Below are 18,374 nucleotides of genomic sequence, written 5' to 3'. Positions count from 1 at the left end.
GAACCTTCGGAATAACGAATCTTAGGAATAAAGAGCCTTCGGAATAACGAACCTTCAGAATAACGAGCTGTAACCAAATGTACAATGTACGTAGTGCATAGTGTCTACCAGCCCTGAAAAATGAACAGACATCCATACATTTAGGGCCCATAGGCTTACGGTTTGTATGTTATCTTTGTGTACAGGGTCTGCAGAGTGGTACATTGTGTATCACATTCCTTATCAGTTGCCACTTCTTGGATACTGCATTAGCACTTTGTCCATATTACTGTTGGCATCTGCAGTCTGTGGGTGTAAACAAACCATGCTCAAGTCAATAATCAGCTGTTAGTCTAAACAATACATGTGTGCCATACTTGTCAGATCCGGTATCCATTAGGCTTGATGAAGGATGGTTAATACGCAGGTCTCTATTGACACTTCATATTATCTCAAGTCTCTAACAGGGTGGCTTTTTAAAGACTGCACTCATTCAAAAGCCCAATGTGGGGGTAATAGAACCAGTTTGCACAACTTATTGGACTGAGCCAGCCCTCACAAGAACTAGAGCAAATTGAGGCTAAATGTGCAGCAGGTCCAGATGCATGGTATGCCATGGAGGAAAGCCGAGAGCTTGTATTGAAACTATTGTGGCCCTCAAGAGGGTGACAAAGTGGTACCAATCCTTTTGGAATGGCCATAAAATTGGATTCTCACAGTAAACATGCATTCTGTGTCGTACATGTAGCTTTCAACCTTGGAGGACTGACTATAGGGGTTGTGGACATGGTGTCATTTCATTGACTGTAGCATAAAAACATCAACTTTGTACATGTATCAGTGAATGCTCCAGTATTCGCCTCTCTCTTTTGCATAACTCAAGAAATATTGTGCAATACAATCATTTACAGATCATGATTGTTACCTCATTCATCAGTGTGTGGAATAGACTGAATGATCTACAAGCTGCCACTTGTTATACTCAAGAAGTGCTACGTTAGTTCTTCTGTGTAATTGTGGGAAGTAATTTCATAGATCAGTATCACCCTGAAAGAGACTTTCTTGCATCATAAATGTGAATTTATCTGTAACCTTAAATACCAACATGATACAACATTCAAACATGTGAATAATGACACATGGGCCTACATCCTGCAGTGTAATTACAGTGATTTCAAAATTCATGCTTGGATGCATCATTCAATTTGTGGAATGTCAGTGATGTATCTACAAGCTGTTAAATACATCATACTGAGTACATGGCAAGAATCATTAGCTGGCGTAGAATGCTCTAAAACGTGGAGAATCTCCTAATGTATATTTCACTGAAAGTGAGTCTGCTAACCCTGTGTGTGCCATCGCTGCGATTGCATGGAGGCAGAATTGCGTTTGTGCGGCAATGGTTGAGCAGCACAGCAGATGACGAGGTATTGATTTGGAAACCGCAAATACCAGGTGAAGTCAGCAGATGTGTGCGTGGAAGTGTGAATCATAACAGGGGACAACACCCAATCCGATTGTGTGCAAAGTCATTGAGCATGCCCAAGCACCAATGATTTAAGGATTATCAATGCCATGTCAAAAAAGTAGCTTAGTACATCCGGACCCCGTTTTATCAAAAGATATAATCTATTATAAATTTCCTTACTACACAGGCTGCCATAGACTTTATGATAGAAATCAACTATGTAAATAAGGCTTATTACCGGTAATCAATTATAACTCAAGATCAAATAGGGCCATGCAGTGTGTGTGTAGCATTGTTTGTACTTGCTTTTTTCATTCTTTCTTCTTCTTCTTTTTTGCATGAAATCCTGACTTGTGCAGCATTGTAACTTAGTTTTATGCCAGTCTAAAGAATCATTCTTTAATGTTTTATTGTTTTGTATCAAAACAAAGAAAAATCATAGTTTATAAACAAAAAGATCTTCATATTTGAACAACTGATGCTGATGGAGGAAGATGTGTGATGTAACATTACTGAAAAAAAAATCAGTATGAAACTGTACAATAGGCCTACACAATCCATAACAATGTCCAGTGCATGTGACACGTGCTGGACGGCAAAGTGCAAGAGGTCAGTCTTGTGCAGAATGTTGGCATTGTCCTGTACAGTGGTTTGGCTTTGCTCTGTCCAGTCCTTGAGCTTGTCTGTCTCTGGCCAGTGGAAATGCCAAGGTCAAGAATTCATCTCGCTGCCAGCTGTCCAAATGCAAACACCAGTCACTGCTAACAAAGATCTTTCGCCTATTCAGCCCCACAGTACCATTTGTCTCCTCACATGTGGCTTGCGAATTGTCGGTGAAACATGCAGTTTCTTTCTGCCACATCTTGGTGTGGGAAATGCAAAAGCCACTCCGCATTTATGATCCATGCGGTCCCCTCGGCAGCAAGCACATTCGAATTGATCCGCTTCGTTAGTCAGCCGGTCCAGTGTGTAGTATTGATCTCTTTCCCAGATCACGCTCAAACAATGGCGTGCAAGAGCCAGCAGAAGGCCCTGCCGAAAGAAGCCGATCCTTCCTTTTGTAGGCTTGCTGTAAGCTGTCGGGGATAAGTTCCCCGTCAGCTCCGTTTACTGAAGAATGCAACCATTTTACCTGGGAGCATCATCGCCTCATTGTATGAAGTATATTGTAAAGGAGTATTTTGCTAGGCACATACTGCTGTGGGGGGAACAGAGAATAGGGCTTAACATTCCTCAGAGAAAGAAGTTAGCACAACACGTGTTCCCAAATGTAGTCAGTTGTAGGCTAATCAATGTAAATACAACACTTATCCCATGAAATGATTTGTTTCACTTGTGTGTAGCTACATATTTCTGTATCTGTGTGGGCAGCTTCATGTGATGAATTGTTGTGTTGTGGTGTTTATACTGGCACATGGTTCATTGAGTATAAAATTAGTGTTTTGTGTAATCACCTGAGTGATCATGAGAAAAGAGAATTGAAGGGTCCAGGTACTGTACTGTAGGTTTTGCTTGGTTAGGCACCCTATCTAAGTTTATATACAAACAAAAACAAATTGTTTTGTGAAGGGACAGTATCCATAGTGTTTTCATTGTCTTTGTATTATTCTATCTGTTTGTGTACATGTGGCAAGCTGTTTTATGCCATAAAATTTTTCAAGTGTGTCGAGAGTGTAGAGCTGCATATGATTTGAGGTACTTTGATGGTGATACAACTGTACGTGTATGTTGCATCCGAGTATATTTGTAAGGGTGAAGTGATAATTGTTTGACTGTCAAGGTTGCAGAATGAGTCAAAATGCTGGGTGATTTTGAGTAAATTACATATTGTATTTTTGTATTTCTGTACTGGTTCAGGAGCTGCACATACATTGTATGAGGGCAAGTCCAAGATAAGGTCCCCTCAGAAGGCAAAATTTCATCTTTGCTCAATATTGACATATTTGGTATCATTTTGAAGCTTATGAGTTGAAGTTTTGATTTCCATGGAGGAAAAAATGATATTATGTAAATTTATGCAAATTTCAAGGGCTTTATTTGCATAAATGTAAAACACAGCGTTACGTATGGGACATTTATAAAAATTAATATTTATTCAAAGGAAAGCAAATGATATTTGATTAATATGTGGACATAAGAAGTTCATCAAATAGTTTAACTTTGTATGAAAATTTAGGGCTCATGCAAATGATTATGCAAATTAGCTCGTGTCCTATCATGAGATGTCCCATACGTAACAAAATGAGGTCATTTTTTTAGGTTTTTTCTTAAATTGCTAAGGTTATTTGAATGCCCTTTTGGAAAGTTCTAATTTATTGTTTAGAGAAATTAAATACCACAGAAAAAAGAAAAAACAGTAAACGAAATATTTTTTATTAGGCATTGAAATAATGTTGCGTATGGGACAAATGCGTTACGTATGGGACATCCTCATATATTGCATGTAAATGCATGTAGCTAGCTGGGAAGGTCTCTCAGTACACAAATGGTCAATCATCCTGAAGAAAGCATCCCGACTTTGTAGATACTTTTTGAGTTATAGACACTTGAAACAATACATGTACTTGACTGAACAATTTTCAGAAAGGGGGAGGGGAAGAGGGCAAAATACACAACGTTGAAAATCAGCATTAAAGGGATGGTATAATATTTGAAGAAATAGGGATTCAGTTTTCAACATTTTATGAGATGACTGGAAACCAATAATATGAATTACTATAAAAGAGCATACAATTCTAAGACTAGAGGAATTCAAAGTTAATTTGATGGAGATCCAATTTGAAACGGTTGTGATATCAAAAAAAAAAGTGAAATGATTTTTTTTTTTTATTGCAAGTGATACACAAAATGTCCTTATTCAGTTTTCAGTAGTAGCCACAACAAAATTCATGGGTATACATACTGAGGTGTGACTCAAATCAATGACCTGACTGCTAGACAGACATCATACATCTACTCGATTACTGGAATTCTACGCATCAGGTATTGCTCATCTATTAGAGGCAATATTTCTTGTGTCAAGTTGTCTTTTATTGAAACTAAATTGCAAACTGCCCTTCATCAATGGAAGTAAACACTTTAAACTATTCAATTTTTTAGTAGTAACTATCCTGATAAAAATAGGGCATACATACTCAGGTTGGTCATAAAAAATATAGAATATGATTATGATGGTTAATATTTGGGGGATATTGTTCCCTTGACAATCTGGATTCAGTATTTGAGTAATTTCAACTGATTCCACCTCAATAATTATGCAAAAATTTGTTTACCTATGGGTATTTTGCAAAATTATTTTGCAAAATACCCATAAACATGGTTCTCCACACACTAAACGAATGGGGGACAAAGGGCATGCATACTCAGGTTGGTCATAAAAATATAAGAATATGATTGAATATGACTATGATGGTGAATATATGGGGAATATTGTTTCCTTGACAATCTGGATCAGTATTTGAGTAGTTTCAACTGATTTTACTTCAATAATTATGCGAAATACCCATAAACATGGCTCTCCACACACTAAATGAATGGGGGACAAAGTGTCCCATACGTAACTGTCCCATACGTAACACGTCATGTCCGTCTTTAATTAGAACCTGTAATTAGAGCTTTTTGCCTAATGACATGAAACTTACCTGTGATAATTGTGAGTGTTGTGACTTTCATCACAGTGAGTTACAAGTTGTAGAATGAAATACTTTCAGAGAGTTTTGAGGTTGAAAAAAATGTTTAAAAAAACAAAATTTTTCTGGTCCCATACGTAACAGCACATATTTTCTCTTCCAGAATATAATTGTCAAGGTCATTTTTCTCAATTTTTTACATGGTTATACTTCTCCTAGATATCAATCACCATGATAAAGATCAATATGATCAAAGGCCATTAACACTATTTTTCAGGTCATAAAAGTCTCTGAATGTCCCATACGTAATGCGCGTGTTATCTTGGACTTGCCCATGAATGCAGTCAATAACATCGTGTGTCTTGTGTTGCGTGTTCAAGTGATATATTCATCATAGACATCAGTCTGACTTCAGTCAACCTCAGATTGCTCATGAATGTCTGTCATATGACTGTTCAAACCAAGTCTCCACTCAGCCTAGTTTAATTACTAGTACAGTGTACTATGCATTTGATTAAAGTAAATATCATGTTCATTGTAGCAGTGGTTCTAGTGGATTCAACTCCGTGACAAGGACTGTTTACAAAATTGTTTTAACTACAGTCATTTGTATGTGGCGGGAATCAGAATTCTTCATGCATGAGTCCTACACAGTCACGATGTCTTATCGCCTTTGTTGATATCTCCCTTATCACAAGAATTTGAATACTTAGACTGTGGAATATATTACCGGCCCTCTAAGAATAATATCACTTCTGTCTCTGAGAAGCTCTTTGTGCTAGCACATACTTGGACTTTACCCTTTGGTTTCAGCCACAAGTCAGGCACAAGTCATGAAATAGATATATCGCATTCATCACGACACTGCGTTCCATTGCCTAGCAACAGGTTGTAGCATGTTTGCAAGCACAGACGACCACAACACCAGGGATACTAAGCCGTGTTTATTCTGCAAAACTTATCCTAGCCATGTCGCACTAAAAGTTAACGTTAAACGCTTTAGTGGTCTAGTGACCTTTAGTGCTTTCAGAGATACACTGTATCTCAATACTGTATCTTAAGAAGCAATGTTAAGACTTAAGTGCTGCCATACAGTAAGTGTTCCATTTACACTACATGTATGTGTACCCGGTACTTTATCTATCAATATATTTCTTCTCTGTTTGTTCTAGCACTGTGCTGATCATTGTGTGAAAACTCCAAACTGACCCAACTGAATCATGAGATTCAATGAATTGAAAAAAACGCTGTGGTCCTGTGTAATTGTCAGTCAAAGCTTTGGTAATGGTTTTGCATAACATATTTCAAAATTGAAAGTTTTGTTTGATGGGAATATACGATGGTAGGAATGTTGCTATCAACTTCAAAGATATTTCCACTTTTAATAGATTTGCAGCTTTTAATTCATATCATTTGAACTGTATTTTTCAGTTCTGTGGTCCATTCTGCAGTTAGTCTTGGTCCAAGTATACTGTTAAAAAGAAAAACAAAAACAGTGATAACAACCTATAAAAGCTGTTGTCAAGAGTCAGAATGAGACTTTAAAGCGTGCACACAGGTCCCAAGTATGTTGCAGTGATTTCCAAAGATACAGTGTAATATTAAGTGTGTTAAAAATAAAATCAGCACAGATCTCCGCTAATATGAGCAACTACCCAGTTGACTTGCTTCAGAGCCTTGATCTTTCCTTTAGTTACTCTGAGGCTATTGCAGCACAGGAAGTCTCATAAAGAATTACTCATGTTGCCCTGCAGCTTTACGTCACGATAGTTTTACAGAAGGTACATGTACTTAGGTCCCTACTGCACATGGAAACACTGTTTCTAATACATTGTAAGCCTGCCTATATGTCAGCCTCGGTAACTGTGTATTCTGATGTTTGACCCGAAAAAAACCTCATCTAATCAGTACTGTGACACTGGCAGTGTAGTCATGTTTAGTCACGTAACACATGTGCCCCGTTAGCTTGGGTTGTAGTCACATGACGAAAAATGCAGGAAACCCCTCATATCGTTTGAGACACGTGGCGAGGGCGCTGTTTCAGTACTTTTATGGGAAGGGAGCAAAAAGGGGGCGGGGGAGGGGAGACTGTGGTGGTGTTGAGATGAAGTGGGTTGCTCAGTGTGGCTTCTCCGTGTGTGCTGCCACCAACCACACAGTCATAACCACTTCCGTGTTACGTCTCGGGGTCCTAACACAAAATGACTTTGTGATGCTTCAGGAGTATCCATCCTCTAGAGTTAATTTGATTTACTAAAGTATAGAAATTGAAGAATTTTACCATTGAGAGGCGTGGTATGATCATCATTAATTCATTCAGTATGATGCTTCATTGGCAATTGACATTGGTGCCAGGAATGAATGTCTTGTTCACACTGACCTTGTCATGAACTTTCACACTCAACTCAGAATTATGAATCATATTCGATAAATTTAAGTTGTTACCCTATCTGACCCTATCTGCTTTGGAGATTGTGTAAGAAACTGCTGCTTCTGAAGTTTTCTTTTTTTTTTTACAAGTGTAGCTCAGCAGATCTCAGCTAAATACATCATGAACAGAATATTCTACAGAAATTTTTCATTTGTAAATGATCAAAACAGTGAAAGGTAATTTATGCATTTCAGACATTCATGTTACTGGAAATTGTGCAATCATGTCACATCAAGCATATCATGTAATGTAGGCCCTATGTGTTTCAGAAAATATGATTGATAGAAAGAATGTTTAACAGTTGAAATGGAGACTATAACTGGACTGAAGCCTTGGAGCAGATTTAACTTTCTGGGATCATATGTGATATCAAGTACCGTACTAGCTTTAGGTGTAAATGATATCTATCATGATTACTGTTTTTACAAAGTTCAATTGTAGGTTTAAAAATGAAAAAAAAAAAGTAGAGATAGGCTCCATCCTAAATTGTGTCTGTATATGTGCTGTTTGTAGGTCAAAGGTGAAGCAATCACTTAAAAATAATCTTGATTGTGGATGCTTTGAGCAAGGGTCACTTTCAGTGAGCATCGAGTGAGTTAAGAGTTTTGCATGGATAGATGCATGCAGCTCCCAAATGCCGTCATGCTCACCTGAGCAAGAATACTTCAAAGGGATCTTAAGCTTATTGCTCCCTTGGAAAACAGGCGATAAAACTCTTCTTCAAGGGCCGTTCTCCTTCATAGCCGTTGGCTGTGCCACGCGATAGGAGGCGCGCTGTGCCAGTGATAGCAGTGAGAGTAGCTGTGGGTTTGAGCAAGCCTGGATGAAGCAATAGATGACCATGATCATGTCCTGTCGCTATGATAGTGGACAAGGCCAGTGTGTGATAGGTGATGCCACTTTACAGAATTACACATACATGGTCTGTCACCTGTGAGGTATTTGACTACAATGTATGTCCAATAGGCACTGCATTATAAGATTAAATAGCAAACATCTGAATAATGGCATTTAATGCTAATATTTAATTAGAATAACAGTGTAAAAATGGCATGTCTTTGTCATTTAGATATGGAAATATTAACAACAGTCATACATGCAGTGTGACTAACCAGACAAATGATTAATATTTTATACCATACACAGAGTGAACTGAACCTTGAAATCAATTCATTGCACTTTTTATCTTGGGTATCGATATGGCAGATGTACCATGTGGTTCATCATTATGTAAGAACATCCTGGTAATGTTCTACCCATTTCCTGCTGTCTAACCTAGTGTGGAAACTTAATCTTGTGTTCTCTGCTTGTAATCTTCAGCTCGGCATGTTCCTGATAAGAAGTCTCCACAGACGGAAGCTCAGTCTTCCTGTAGACTACATCCTGAATACAGTGGTACTGCAGCATTAACCTTGATCCACACCCTTGCTTAGAGTAACATGTGCTGCTTTTATACCTGTGCAACAAGTGTCGATATACACAATATACAATTCATCCTGTAAAAAGAAAAATAAAGAGGAAACAAACTTATGAGGAATGCTTTACCCGCTTTTAATATGTTGCAGTGAGTGTTTCATCCAGAGAGGCAGAGAACGCTTGGCAGCGTGTCCAAATATTTTTTGATTGATGGATGTCAGTTGCTGCAACATGTCCATCACTCTACATTTCCATAAATCACCTTTGTAATCACCATGTTTCTTTTCCTTGTATGAATACATTTCCAGCATGACCAGAGAAAAATAGAGGTCTCTGTGGTTCACAAAAGCTGCCGTGTTCACTGGATTACTTTTATGATACTTTAACCACTTCATGTTCAAGTTTGTGTTAATTTTTGGAGTTTCACCTTCAAGGAAGTATAGTATAAAATACAGAAATACAGGCATCCACGATATATGGGGAAGTTCACTAAAAATTGGTCCAGTGTGACAAATTAATGAGGCGAAAACTCTCCACTTTTCCACTATCCTGTTAGGTCCAAGGGATAATTATACGAAATGCGAATCAGCTGGGAGACTACTGTTAAACCAGAAATTTTCGTGTGCAATTTCGCGAGAGCCAAGATTTGCAAAATTAAAATGCACGCAAAAGTTCTGGTCTACACTACGGTATAAGGCATCAGATGCCAGTGGCAATATGCGAAAATTTCATGCTTTTGGCTCCAATCCGCGAATATTTCTGGCTTTACAGGACCCAAGATATTCTGTGACTGGGAATGTTGTTTATCTGACTGGCAAACTTGTGAACGTTTCACCCTGTGAGCTTTTTTCCCCAATCTTGACACTGGAGACTGTCGATATTCAACAATCAATTATTGGACCTGCCAACATCTGTTACAAAACAATTTTATTATGATGGATTTTTTTTTAATTCTTCTCAGCTAGTCCATTTCCATGACTCAAATATTCTGAATGAATTTGTGTGTGTGTGTGTGTGTGTGTGTGTGTGTGTGTGTGTGTGTGTGTGTGTGTGTGTGTGTGTGTTAATGTGTGTGGATGTGTCCTGGTTTAGAAAACAGATCACCCCCCCCCCCAAAAAAAAAAAGAAAAAAGAAAAATGGAGTGGCCCATTTAGTAACAAGAAATGGTATGTGATTATGTACTTTACAAGCAGCCATCAGGAATTCAAGCTCATTTCTGTCCACAATAGTCATTTGCCACTTTTGGCAGGTCACATTCTTCAGAGCAACTATTTTGTCAATAAAAGATTTCTGAAGCTTTCAAGCACAAATACTGCATACCACAAAGTGACTACAGCAAATGTGTGTGTTTGTGTGTGTGTGTCATGTTTGACATGCTAAATTTGGCATTGAGTCAAGACCATTATTCTGCCCTGAGGTGATTTGTTGGCTAGATTATTAAAAGGGGAGAATCACATCATTATATTTATTTCCTGAGCTCATGCATTGCCCAATGCAGTATTCCTTTGTACTGCATACTGTGTGTACATATATTACATCCTGATTTTCTTCGGAACAGCGCAATTTTTGTTCCAACTTTCATTTCTGTTTTGTAGAAATGGTACTTTTGATTGAATTTCCGTATTTGTTTGGGCAGACACACACACAGAAACACATACACACATAAAAATGATGATGTTGATTTAAGGAGAGGAAAAAAAATTGGCTGGGTGAGACACGATAGAGGATCTAGAAGATGTGGGTTGGAATGGGAAGGGGTATAATTTCTTGGAAGATGGGGGTGGGGTGGGGTGGGTATGATTTAGCTGGGATATCATAGAGGAAAACAAGGGGAAGGTGAGGGAAAGACCTAGCAATTTGGATGGTGCTTGGATGGATGATCGCGGACACAAGTTGCCAATTTGCTGCAGTGAACCTGTTTGCTCAGCTGACGAGTCTTTGGTGACTGATGGCAGATACCTTTGAGAATGGTCCGAAAGTAGAATCCGCGGCCGAGACGAGTTTGGCGAGAGCATTCATCATTCCCTGCAGATCACTTGTGTAGTTAGTCTCTGGTGCAGTCAGTGGTGATACAATGTATGTCTGATTTGGTGCTTAGAAATATCATGTGTATGTGTGTGTCTCTGTATATGTATGTGTATCTAAGAAATTGTTATCTAAAAAAACCCCTCAAATATAGATTTGTGTCATACCAGTAATAAAAACAAACAAACAACAATGACACAATGGAAAAATAAGTTCATAGGGGACAGAGATGACAAAGAAGATATGACAAATATTCAAGGGGAGTCTGACAATTCTAAAATTGATCTACATGTATCTTTATGTATTTTTACTAGAAACTAGAAACATTGTTTAATTGTTTTTTGTTGTTTATTTTGTAAACACATATGCTGAGCAGAAGAGATGATAAATGATTTTCTTTATTTGAGAATTCTAGACATACAAGCCCTATGCTTCACCATTATAACACATATAGCAAGAAGTGGGTGAAAAATGTTGATAAGTCGTCAGTTGCATTCATTAGCTGTTTTCCCCCCACGCGTCTGTCAGCATATTCCTCCTCTTCGGGGCGTCACATGAATCCATTAGCACTGGCAGTGTCTTGTGTGAAGTGTGAAGCAAATTTGTCAGTGAAAACTCCGACGAACTCGTTGATGAAACGCCCCCCAGGGGGGCGTTTCATCAACGAGTTCGTCGGAGTTTTCACTGACAAATTTGCTATCAGCCAATCAGACCAAGGATTTCATTAGCTTTTGACAGTTGTCAGTATAAATCCTTGCGTCTGATTGGCTGATAGCAAATTCGTCGGTGAAAACTCTGACAAACTCGTTGATGAAACGCCCCCCTGATGTTGGCCATGGCAGTGTCTCCTCTTCCCCTTGAATGTGTGACCAGATTGATTATTGTTAGCCACTTTGGCTGCAAGGCATCGGTTTGGGGGGGGGGGGGGAGGGGAGCTCTGTTGCCTGTCAGTTATGGTGTAAATTCTCAAATTCTGAATGTGGAAGTGTGTCATGGATGGAGAAAATGTGCAGACACTCGGTCTTTGCATTTCGCCTCAGAGTAAAGATAAATAAACCGTTGTCAAAATGAAGCTCTGTTGTTGATGGAGGGAAAGAAAATATTGCCCATGATATATGCAGTTGTGACATCATCTCTGACATTAGTGACGGAAATTTGCCATCCCTGAGTGAACAATATGAGATGAAACGTCAGTGAATCTAAACAAACTCTTGATTAATGGAGACTTGAGCACTGTTGGAATTTTTGTTTTCCCCTAAAATTCATACCAATGCAAATTATTGGGGGGGGGGGGGTGGGGGAGGGGTGAAGGAATCTCTTGCACAATAATTGAAAGTTTTTTTTTTAAATATTTACTTTGTTATGGGAGGAGGAGATTTCTGATGAGAGTAATGTAGGAGTCTCTCTGCTGCCCATAAATAATTGCATGGATGACTGTTGTCATGGTTACCAGAGATGATATCATGCCCTGGGCCTGTTTGCTCATCACCAGGCAGACTTTTGGACCGCTGCTCTGGGAGAGATTCTAATGAGTTGCTGGAGTGAGAGCCTATATTCGTGCTTAAGAGCCTGAAATAGGTCTGGAGCCAGCTGCATTGATCCGTTGATTGTCTGATGCCTTTGAGGATGGTGATGGGGGGGGGGGGGGGGGGGGGAGGGGGAGATGAAGGATGGGCGATAATCCAAGTAAGGCATTTGATATTCCTGAAATACGACTGAGGAATTGAATCTTGTTAAAAAGGATTTCGAACAGAATTTCATAGGTTTATTTGCATTTCAGCTAATAGATGTTGACAATGTTTGTTGTATTGTTTATGGAGATGATATTTTTGATATTGTTGATATGGGTGATATACCATGGTAGTTATTTGTACCAATGTCATTGTAATTGATATCATTATGCTCGGTGCAGCGCTACATTTTCGGTATCAGGAATCAGTTAGTCTATTGTAGATACAGCAAGACAGATTCACCAGTTCAGTTTATCAATCTATATAATTGTAAATGGATGGTTGTGTACAGCCACAAAGCCAATGCTCATGTAATGAAGAAAAAAAAAATGAAGAAAGAAATAATATCACTTGGCTGTTACCACAGAGCAGCGGAGCATGTCCCAAATTCCAGGACGTTGGCATTTATTGGTTTTGATGAGGAACTGATCTGACGTTTCCGTGGACGACTCCTGCTCCTCGGGAGGATGGATGAGATGCTAGGCATCGCTTGGCGGCAGACATAACAACCATCCCTCAAAGTACCAGGGCCTCCAAGTGGACAGGTTGTGTACACTCCACTCCACAAGGGAAAAGAAAATACCCTGGCAGAGTCTTAAAACTGAAGTTGAGGTTGTATGCATAAGCATACAGAAATGCATGTACAAATGTAGTTAAAAACAAAAACCAAAACAACTAGAGCGAAAATAGAGAGTGATGACGAAGGACTGTAGAGATAGTACCAGAGAGAAGGATTATAAGAGAGAAACTATGTTTCAGTGATAAAAGATATGCGGTATATGTGTGGTTAAACATTTCCTTCTTATTATCAAATTTAGAGTGAAACTTAACAGCTCTTTCTTTAGCTCTCATTTTCAGGATGATATTAGTTCAAAAGTTGTGAATTTTACAAGTTTCGGTTAATTTCACATGCTACCCCTCTATATGGGATGACTTCAACAGTTTGCATTGCCTGAGTAGTATAACTGTATTTTTAAGAAAATCTAAAAAGAATTTCAAAAATATTGATATTTCGAAGATAAGGAAACTTCCGCTTTAACATGGATGGGACGTGTCACCTTCTTCCTCATGTGCATTGCACATTGCAGAAAATGTCCTCGACTGAAATGAATTCCTTATCTGCAATTCATGTCTGTGTTATTGAGATGATACGCTGTAATCAGGATGAAAAGGCACCCGATAACACTCTGCCTGCGCCAAGTTCAGAAGTTCATATGTGGATCAGTGCGTGAGGAGTGGGTCTCGAATGGCCCACATTGTATGCATCGTATGGCATTGAATGGGAAGAGGAAGGAAGAAAAACAGAAATAACAGCAAATCTGTGTAAGGTGAATACGCAAGGTCCGCTGGAGGAGATAAGATTTCATTCTTAACTTTCTAGGCTGCGGTTTTACGGATATGCTACAAACGTGTCATACTTTCATTCAAAGGTCAGTGCCCATCTAGGTATGTAACAATGGATGAAAGGAAATATGTTAGTTGTAAAATTTATGTATTCCCACCAATGTGCAAGTAAGCAGTTTATGTGCGATGATAGATCTATTAAACACCCTCACAAAGTGATGAAAAATTTCGACTTAACAAATGTTGAAATTTTGTATTTATGTCTATGTATAAGAATTCAGATCCTCTGCAGAATTTTGAGCCTGAAAAAAAAAAGAAAAGAAATTATTTAATGATGCTGTCTAGATCATGTACTTTCATGACACTTACAGCATATGCTTTTGATATTTGATACATGGGAAACATCTGAAATCAATATAAAATTTCATAGCTGTGCTGATCAGTTTGATCAACTTGATGCTGTACAAACACACTTGCATAATTGATAATTTCAATTAGAGGCAAGAGCTCATAAATCTATGGAGTGGACTATTAATGGCTGTGTGAGTGTAGATTTCAAGAGCAATAGACCCACTAGTATAGTAACTATGGCCAGCAAAAAGCTGCTTTAGTTTATGAGCTGAATGGCTGTGATAAATACAATACTCACATTAAATCTTTTTCATGCTTGTCCTTATGAAAGACTTTATGACACTTTCTAGTGATGTTGTGGAGAGATAAAAAGGACAGAGAAATGGACAGTAAGAAAGAAAGAAAGAGATAGATACAGATAATGAACAGATAACCGATGCTGTGTACATTTTGTACCTTGGTGGAGAGGCAGGGTGGGAGGGGGGATAGAAGAAAATAGAGAGACGTGGTAAAGCAATAAAATAAACATACATTGGATATAAAGTGTTAGAGGAGGATAGGAGAGACAGACGGACAGACAAGACAGGCAGGCAGACAGAGATAGATAGATAGATAGAGAGAGAGTATGTGTGTAAGCTTGGGTATGGAATGTGAGAGATCCAGAGAGAAAGTATGGAGTAGTATATTAATCAACCCTTAATGGATTGGCTAGCCGAGCTATCTCTTCTCCTGTACCCCAAGTACAAGCATAACACACTTCCTTCCCCAAGCAGGAATAGTGATTACATGCTGATCTAATCTTCCACAGGCAAATGGTTTGCTTTTTACCTTTACTCACAGTGAAATGTATCCCTTGATTGTTTCTTGCAGGATTTGCAATATGTTAACCCCCCCCCCCCAAAAAAAAAAACAACAACAACAACAAAAACAACAACAACAACAACAACACAAGATCATTGCACTGGAAACTGATTTCCTTTGGTGAGGAAGATGGGGTGGGGTTAGGATGGTTTGGAGAAGAAAGAAAGTGATGGAGCAGATATTTCCTGCTGCCGCAGAATTGAAAAATTGTGGAATTTCTGTGCTGCATTCATGATTCATGTGGCAGGGTAATCAATTGCCCAGAAAGAATGCAGATTAGGCTGTCATTCTCTTGTCTCACCCCCCCCCCCATTAATGCTGATTACACATCCATGATGATGAATGGTCTAGAGGTTATAGAAGGCCATAGGGATCATTAGAGAATATTAAATTTGATGAGCATATAATTTCCTTCAGCCATACAATGTATTTCTCATCCACATGTCATGTAAGTTGATAAGCACCTTTACATCAATGATTTGATAACTGCAATTGTTGATTAATCATGGAAGTTTTCAAATGAAAATACCATTTGCCACTTCTGATTAGGTGATATACAGGATAGATCTGATCTTTTGATTCATTATTCTTTGTAAAAATATCAACTTTATCCTATTGCACTGTATGCAATTTGTGATCAGTTCCACACCAAGTTTTGTTGACCCTTTAGTTTTCGTAAAGACTATCAGCCAACTTTCTAGCCTAATAAGGTTTTTCTTTAGACTTTATTCAATGGTTTATGAATCCAGCTCCTTGCTTGTTTTATTGCTTGGTTAGTTGTTGTTTTGCGTGGGAAGTGAGAGGAAGGGGGTAATGTATTGTAGTGATAAGTATCTTGATGCGTAGTAAGGCATGTAAAAGGAGAGTAGAAAGGACAGATTAGCAGCAGTTTGTGATATTTTATGCAACATTACTTGTATGAGTATAATCAGTGAAATATGATCGGCAGATATAAGAGCAACTGTGTATATATTTCACTCTTGTAGGAAGTGTATGTAAATGCCTGTAAATATGTTGCTCTTGTATAATCCATGCAAGGCAGGGGCTTTTTGGCAATGCCCGTAACCAGATGTTATCAAATGTTTTGAAACCTCGCTGAATCTTATCCTCTACCAGGGTAACTGTACGCCGCACTTCTGATAGGGAGGGAGATAAAGTGGGAAGGGCATATTCCGGTCGTAAACATGCTGATATGTGCTGAGGCATCCGTGACGACCGCTTGTTGACCGTGTCTGGCAAGAAAGCATGAGTAAATGTTGTTGTCAAAGGTGTAGGTGGGTGTGTGGTGCTTGTCATACAAAGTAGCAAATCAGATGTCCAAGAGTGCAGTGTTTTAAACCTGCTTCCTATCAAACCATGGGGATACAACACATGTAGCTCTGTGATAAACCATGAACAAAGCTACAACATGGACAGATGTGAATATCCTCCAAAATTGATGAAATGTAGCAGTTTAACACTACAATTAATCTTCAGTGCAACCAATGCACAGGGTGGGGAACGGCAACCACCGGAGGCGCAGTGTCTGACTGGTCAAACAAGGGCGGTGCCTCCTCGTTGGATGCATATTTACTATGTGTGCAAACCAGTAACTAGCGGAGATGTCACTTGACCTACTTTATGCTAATCTGATGGAGACACAATATATTCAACATCAGACAAGAGGTTGCCCGGATGATGATGATAGGAAGTAGTTGGGAAAGTAGATGAAGACGATGATGCGGGGACTTCTCTCGCTCCGTACCCAGGCCAATAAATGTGCATCTCATTAACTTCAGCACGAACCCTGCCCGACTGCCTACCTGCATCCACTCTGCCTCCCCATATCCTCGGGAGATCTGCAGATGAGGAGCCCAGATGACTGTTCAAGTCAATGGCAATCCCACCGATGATTATGGGGGGGGGGGGGGGGGGGGGGGGAGTGGGGGAGATTCCCAGAGATCAATGACCATGCCTTGCGCTGCATCAGGCATATCAGTATGGAATCGCTGATCAGCAATTATCCACGGGGAGCATATGATTTCTCCTCGCCACTGCAGTCTGTAAGTTGAAGCGCTGTGAAGTGATATGATCTTAAAAATGTCTCTCTCTCATTCTTACTGCAGGATTAAAAGGAAGTGACTCCATAACTTGTTTTGTCTGTTATCTGCCTTCTTGCGTTTTTGTGGGTTTTGAGTAGATTTCATGTGTTTTTTATTTTCCTATTGCAAACCTGATTTTGTGAATTCTCATAACATTCATAGTAGTACCTGTAAATTTTCATAGGAAAAAAAGCTTTCACATGGCATCTGTCACTATGAAGTTCCCCCTGATATTCAGACTTGTGATCGGAAATGAAAGAGAAAAAAAAAAAAACCTTAAATTCTTCAGTTTTCCTTAAGGCATCTTCCTGTTGCTTTTATTCAAAATTACTTCTTTTCTTTTTTTTGTGTGTGTTTTCATAGCACAATGATCATAGTTTGCGTAGTTGGAAGCTTGAAACTGTTGAGTTGTTATCTTGGAAAAAAATTTACCCCCAGGAAAAAAAAGAATGAGAAAATTAATGCACAGAGACTCCAACCCAAAGCACCATCTGATCTGGAGATTCTCCCGCCTGAAACCCCTAGCAAACGGGAGACTAAAAGTTGATGTGTGCGAAGCGCAAAGTTCCTAGGGTTCTAGATGCTCTCTGGCGCTATCTAAGGCTTATTTTTTCAACATACGATAGAAATCAGTAAGAAATCCTTTCCAACGGGAGACAAAGAGCCAGGGCGGGAGAAATTAAATCTCAAGCGGGAGAACGGGAGATTTTGCAAAAATGGGTTTTCGGCGGGAGATCTCCCGTCGAAAACGGGAGAGTTGGAGTCTCTGAATGCAAGGAATGTTTGCGAGGAATGTTACAAATGCAGTAAAGCCCCACCCCCCCCCCCCCAAAAAAAAATCCAATATTGTTTCTTAGAATTTGAGCAAACTAGGACGAATTTCAAGAAAGTTTTAATGTGAATCCAGGTTGTCCTACAATATGTCATTTTTGGCAATTCAGCACAGCGATCTGTGTCATGTAACTGACACGTGATTTGCCGAAATCACGGTCATGCTGTTCCTGGAGTGACAGTGATACACAGATCCATGCAAGGGTTTCATGTTGGGCAAGCAAATG

At 39.1% G+C, this 18,374-nt stretch overlaps 1 protein-coding gene across 1 annotated transcript in view; it reads left to right on the top strand.

Moving 5' to 3' along the window:
* LOC139708142 (girdin-like) overlaps window positions 1-18,374 on the top strand; it is a 104,150-nt gene that overhangs the window by 18,416 nt on the left and 67,360 nt on the right.

Source organism: Diadema antillarum, unplaced genomic scaffold (genome assembly GCF_040938485.1).
Source record: "Diadema antillarum isolate AM-2024a unplaced genomic scaffold, OU_Dant_1.0 seq00001312_RagTag, whole genome shotgun sequence".
NCBI classification, from domain to species: Eukaryota; Metazoa; Echinodermata; class Echinoidea; order Diadematoida; family Diadematidae; genus Diadema; species Diadema antillarum.
This window is presented reverse-complemented; position numbering and strand designations above follow the sequence as displayed.